At 45.9% G+C, this 6,023-nt stretch overlaps 1 long non-coding RNA gene across 2 annotated transcripts in view; it reads left to right on the top strand.

The window, feature by feature from the left end:
- LOC108490653 overlaps positions 1 to 6,023 on the top strand; it is an 86,496-nt gene that overhangs the window by 916 nt on the left and 79,557 nt on the right. The gene's annotated exons all lie outside the window — the stretch shown is intronic.

Here is a 6,023-nt window from a genome sequence, read left to right as displayed (position 1 = left end):
CGGTCACGTGGCCCGACCCAGCCCGGTCCCCCCGCGGCGCGTCCGACCCCGCCCTCCCGCGTCCTCCGCTTGACCCCGAAGCGCGAGGCCCCGCGGGGGCAGCGGGATCCCGGGGCGCAGGTAGAGCCACGCCAGCCCGGGCCCGGGGCCGCGCATCCTAGGCCCAGGGCCCCCACCCGGGCGGGTCACCGGGCTCCAGGCGCCGCGCAGTGGTTGGCGAGTGAGGAAACGGTGGGCCAAGAGCTCCCTCCATTCACTGCGCTTTCACCCTAAAGGGTCTGAGTGACAGCATTTTAGAGTCCCTTTTGGAAACCCCCAATTTTGTGAGAATTGTTTAGTTCTCTTTTTGTGTAGCTGAGGATGACCTTGAATTCCTGCTCTTCCTCCGTCCCTCTAGTAGTGGGGCTCTGGGCATGTACCACCCCGCTGGTCTTAGACCTTTTCTCACTAAAATGAGAATAAACACTGTGTTATCTGAGTGGATTGAAGTATTAAGCAAAGGTGAAAAACAACGTAAGTCTAGGTGTGATGCACCAGCCCTGTAATCCTGTTAGGGGAGAGGGGACAGATAGAAGGCCATACTGTAATGTTCAGCAGCATGAGGCAATCCCCCAAGTTTTTAGGGATCTAACCCAGAGGGCTTCAACGCTGAGAATTTCAGGACTAGTGGGTTTATGATGAAGTAAAGTTGGACATTTTACTAAAGATTGTTGACAGGCATGCATGCCATCACACCCAGCTACTAAGGCTGTTTTAATGTGGGCTTAAGCATGATGTTTGGTGGCTCACCAGTTACATCTGAAAAGGTTGCCAACAACCTTTTTCCCTTTCAAAAAAATTTAAACTTGACTGGCGACAGATGGCTCTGCAGTTGAGAGCACTGGCTGCTCTTGTAGAGAACTCGTGTTCGGTTCCCAGCACCCATGTGATAGCTAACCATCCTTAACTCTGGGTCCAGGGGATCTGACACCCTCTTCTGACTTCCGTGGGCTTACAATCGGATGCACTTACACACATACAGGCAATACATTCTTACACACAAAATAAAAATAATAAGCCTGGCATGGTGGGGCATGCTTTTAATCCCAGCACTGGGGGAGACAGAGGCAAGTGGATCTGTAAGTTCCAGGCCAGCTGGGGCTACAGGGAGACCCTGTCTCAGAAAGACCAATAAATAAATAAATAAATAAAAATAAAATATTAAAGACATTTTAAAGTTGGGGGCCGGAGTGATGACTTCAGTGGTTAAGAGCACTGTCTGCTCTTACAGAGGACCCAGGTTCAGATCCTAACACCCACATGGTGGCTAACAACTATCCCAAACTCCAGTTCCAGGGGATATGATTCTCTCTTCTGTCCTCCGAAGGCATTGCAAGAACACAGGTGTACTTACTAGCACAACAGTCATACACATAAAATAAAAATAAATTTAAAAATTGTTACATTTCTCTCTCCCTCTCCCTCTCTCCCTCTCTCTCCCCCTGTCCCCCTCTCCCCCCCTCCCCCCCCTCTCCCTCCCCCCACCTCATCAGAGGATGACTTTCTCCAGAGTCTGGTTCTCTCCACCATGTGGTCCAAGGGATCCAACTCACATTCTCAGGCTGGACGCAACACGTTTATCCACTGAGAGCCATCTTGTAGGGGCCTCTGTTTCTCTATCTCTCTGTTTCTCTTTGTTTTTTGTATTTGAGACAGGCTCTCACTATGTAGCTCTGGCTGGCCTGGAACTTGCTCTGTAGACCAGGCAGGCCTCAAACTCAGAGCTCTGTCTGCCTCTGCCTCTGGAGTGCTGGGATTAAAAGCATGCACCACCACACCAGGCTTCACTTTTGATAAATGATATAAATGTGATGGCTCTGGAAATGCCTCTGTCAGAGTTATAATCTAATAAGGTAAAACCAGAAGCCCCTAGGATTTTGCAAGGGCTTTAGGACACATCCTTTTGTCTGTTCCCTATAAATGGGGTCTGGCAAGATTCCTAGAAAAATGTTTACAGTTGGGGTGGGAGAAAAACTAAGCATTTGGTAATTGTGCACTCCACAGTGGGAGAGTAGAAGTCAGAGGACAACTTGCAGAGTCAGCTCTCTACCATGTGAATCCTGGTGATTGAACTCAGGTGACCAAGCTCTGTGACAAGCACCTTTACCCATTGAATCACCCTGCTAACACTTTCCCTGCCTTTCTACCCTGCCTCAATCTTGAGGAGGCTGAAGCAGGAGGATTGCCTCTAGTTTGAGGCCATTTGGGGCTACTGAGTGAGATCCTGTCTCAAAAAAAAAAATGTGGGACCAGGGAGATGGCAGAGTTGCTGTGTGAAAAGCCAGATGCTCTATCAGTACTCGTATAGTGAGCTTGGAGGCAGAGCTAGGAAAATTGGCAGAAAACTCCAGAATGAAGAGAGCCTTAGCAGAAACAGTGAAAGTCCCTGCCTCGAAATAAATGGCAGGAGAGAACACACCCTTGAAAAGTTGTCTCATCTTGGGACTGGAGAGATGGCTCAGCAGTTAAGAGTACTGGCTGCTCTTTCAGAGGGCCAGGGTTCAGTTCCCAGCACCCACATGGCTAAGAACTGTCTAACTCCAGTTTCAGGGGATCCGACGCCCTCTTCTGACCTCTGTAGGCATTGCAAGACACTGGTGCACTTACATGTAGGCAATACACTCATACACATAAAATAGAAATAATAAAAATGTTTAAACAGAAGGGTTGTCACTGGGTGTGGTGGCACACTCCTTTAATCCCAGCACTTGGGAGGCAGAGGCAGGTGGATCTCTGTGAGTTCAAGGCCAGCCTGGTCTACATAGTGAGTTCCAGGACAGCTGGGGACAGCCTGGTCTATATTGGGACTACAGGGAGACCCTGTCTCAAAAAGACAAAACAACAACAACAACAACAAAACAAACCACCCACAAACTTAAATCCAAACCAAACAGAAACAGCCCTCAAACCAGCAAACAAAAAAGAGGGCAAGAAGAGAGCTCCTGAAGGCCTTTCCACATGACCTTATGAGGGGGTTATGAGCAGCTCAGGACCAGTGGCTGCATCCTCTCTACCTGTGAGTTATAACCAGAACTTGGCACTGCTTGGTAAAGGGTCAACATCTTCAGTGATTGCTGAATAAATTTTGGCACCTGTGTAGTGAAGGGATGTGAGTGTGAGATGCCACATGTGTCAGTATCTTGTTCCTGCCAAAACAACTTATTACAATCTTAGGTGCTTAAAACAACTCAGGTTAATTTTCTTACAGTTCCGGAGGTCAGAAGTGAGAAATGAGTCTTACTAGGCTGTAGTTGGGGTGTCAGCAAGGCCTCACTGCTTTGGGAGACTGTAGGGAAAGCATCTTTCTCTGCTGTTTCCATCTTCTAGAGGCCACGTGCACTGCTTGGTTTGTGACTCCAGCCAACAGTTGGATCACTCTGACTTTTGCCTGCTTCAGTCAACAGGTCTTTCTTTTCCTCCTGCGTACTTCTTTTCTATACAAAGACCCTTAAAATTACTTTGGACCCATGCCTGGTAGTTTAGTCAAGAGCCACAACTTAGTCACTCCGTAAAGTCCCTTTGGCTTTGTAAGGAAATTTATTCAGGGGTTCCAGGATTAGGAAAGAAATATCCTTGGAGAGCCAGTATTCTGTTTATCACACTCTACCTGTTCTCTTGAGCCATTTTAAGCCCAGGCAAACAATGAACTGGTGGGAAACATGTGAACAGTAGACTTTGCCTCTAAACTTCAATTGTCCATTCACTGGACCATTTGTGGATGGCAACAGTGAACAACTATTAGGAACTGAGCTGACTCACTTTTGAAAGCATCTCCCCTCTGCCACTGACAGTGATGCACTCAGTTCACTGTCTCTATTGCTCTAAGACTTAGTTTCCTCCTGAGAAAAACAGGTCTCTCAGCATCATGGGCAGGATCAAGAGAGGTAAGTATGTACAGGTCCTTCCTTTGAAGTAATAGGAAATGTGGGGCTATTTTACTACATGATTTAAAAACATAGATGTTAATTTAATTTTCAGTGAGTACTAAAATTGTACATATTTTTAAAATTATTTTTATTTTTATTTTATGTGCACGAATGTCTTGCCTACATGTATGTGCACCATGTCATGCAAAGCCTGAGGAGGCTAGAAGAGGGCATCAGATCTCCTGGAGCTGGAGTTATAGATGGTTGTTAGCTGCCATATGGGGTGCTGGGAATTGAACCTGGTCCTTTGCAAGAGCAGCCAGAGCTCCTAACCACTGAGCCATCTCTCCAGCACTCTAATTGTACATATTTGTGGAAAATAGTATGTTTTTTGGAGGGGGGGTCTTTTTGGTCTTTTTGAGACAGGGTCTCCCTGTACCCCCAGCTGGCTTGGAGCTAACTATGGAGACCAGGCTGGCCTTGAGTTCACAGAGATGTGCCAGCCTCTGCTTCCTGACTGAAAATAGTATGGTTTTTAAAGCTTTATTACGTATACATCTGAAGGGGTTTTTGTTTGACTTTTTACAGATTTATTTATATTTTATGTCTTATGAGCATTTGGCCTGTGTGTATGTAAGTGCACCAATTGTTTGCAGTGCGCACAGAGCCTAGAATAGAGTTGGATCCTGTGGAACTGGTTGTTGTCAGCCACCATGTGGGTGATGGAAACAGAACCCAGGTCCTCTGCAAGAGCAACAAGTGCTCTTAACTGCTGAGCCATCTCTCCAGCCCTTTGGCTTTTTGAGACAAGAGTCTTGCTGTGAAGTTTACCCAGGCTGGTCTTAAACATGAGGCAGTCCTTCTGTCTCAGTTAGGATTGCAAGCATATCCCACCATGCTCAGTTTAGTGTGATGTTTCAATCCTGTGAGAATGTAATGATGAGATGGTGTAATTGGCATATCCATTACCTCTAATGTTTATCATTTCTCTGTTAGGAATATTAAAAATCCCATCTGTTATTCATTTTGAAATATATAATTAATTGCCAGCCATGGCTTCCCTGTGCTACAGAGCATTTGCGGCTATTCTTCTAACTGTGCCCTTTAACTACCCTCCATCCACACCCCTCCCCAAAACCTTCCCAACTCTTGGGTCCACTCTTCTTTCCACTTCTATGAAATCAACTAACTTTCTTCTCTTTCTACTCCATCCCCCCACTTTCTTTTTGAGACAGGGTCTTACTGTGTAGCCCTGGCCATCTTAGAACTTGCTATGTAGACTAGGCTGGCTTCAAACTCAAAGAGATCCTCCTGCCTCTGCCTCATGAGTGCAGGAACTAAAGGTGTGGGCCACCACACCCAGATGAAAATCATTTTTAAAAAACTTATTATTACTGGGGGCTGGAGAGATGGCTTAGCAGTTAAGAGCACTGACTGCTCTTGCAGAGGACCCGGGTTCGGTTCCCACATGATGGCTATGAACTGTCCTTAATTCCAGTTCCAGGGGAATCCGAAGCCCTCTTTGATGGCCATGGCATTGCATGACATGGGTCCACTCACATACATGCAGGCAATACACTCATACACATAAAATAAAAATAAATATTAAAAAAAATTTTTTTAAATAAATAATTTATTGAGAATTTCATACATGCATATAAGGTGTTTTGACCAAATCCATGCCCAATCCCTCCCCTCCAACTCCTCCCATATCTCCCAACCCTTTTTTCTGACAATTTCATGTACTCTTTTTTTCTTCGATTTTTTTTTTATACTGGGGATTTTGGCTACTCTAACACTCCCCCCTCGGAAGAGGTAATCCTAAAGTCTTTTAAAGATTAGATAAAAGCTCATAAAAGCTCCCAAATATTTTCGATATTTTTAGCCTTTGGAATGGAGTATGTTGCTAAGAGGCCCAAGGACATTATGAGTTTTACCAAGAAACTGGCTACTTTTCTTTGGGGCCTTTTTACCCTAACTGCCTAGCCAGTTCCTATCTCCAATTCTTATCACACCATCCTCTGAAGGGATTACTCAAATTGCCAATAGGGAATCAGGACACAGACCGCTCTGGCTTCTTCCATGCTGAACAGGGATGCAGGGTGAGGCAATTGGAGT

This window comes from Nannospalax galili, unplaced genomic scaffold (assembly GCF_000622305.1).
Source record: "Nannospalax galili isolate Female #2095 unplaced genomic scaffold, S.galili_v1.0 scaffold1171, whole genome shotgun sequence".
NCBI lineage: Eukaryota > Metazoa > Chordata > Mammalia > Rodentia > Spalacidae > Nannospalax > Nannospalax galili.
Note: the sequence above shows the minus strand (reverse complement) of the source record. Positions and strands in the feature narration are given on the sequence as shown.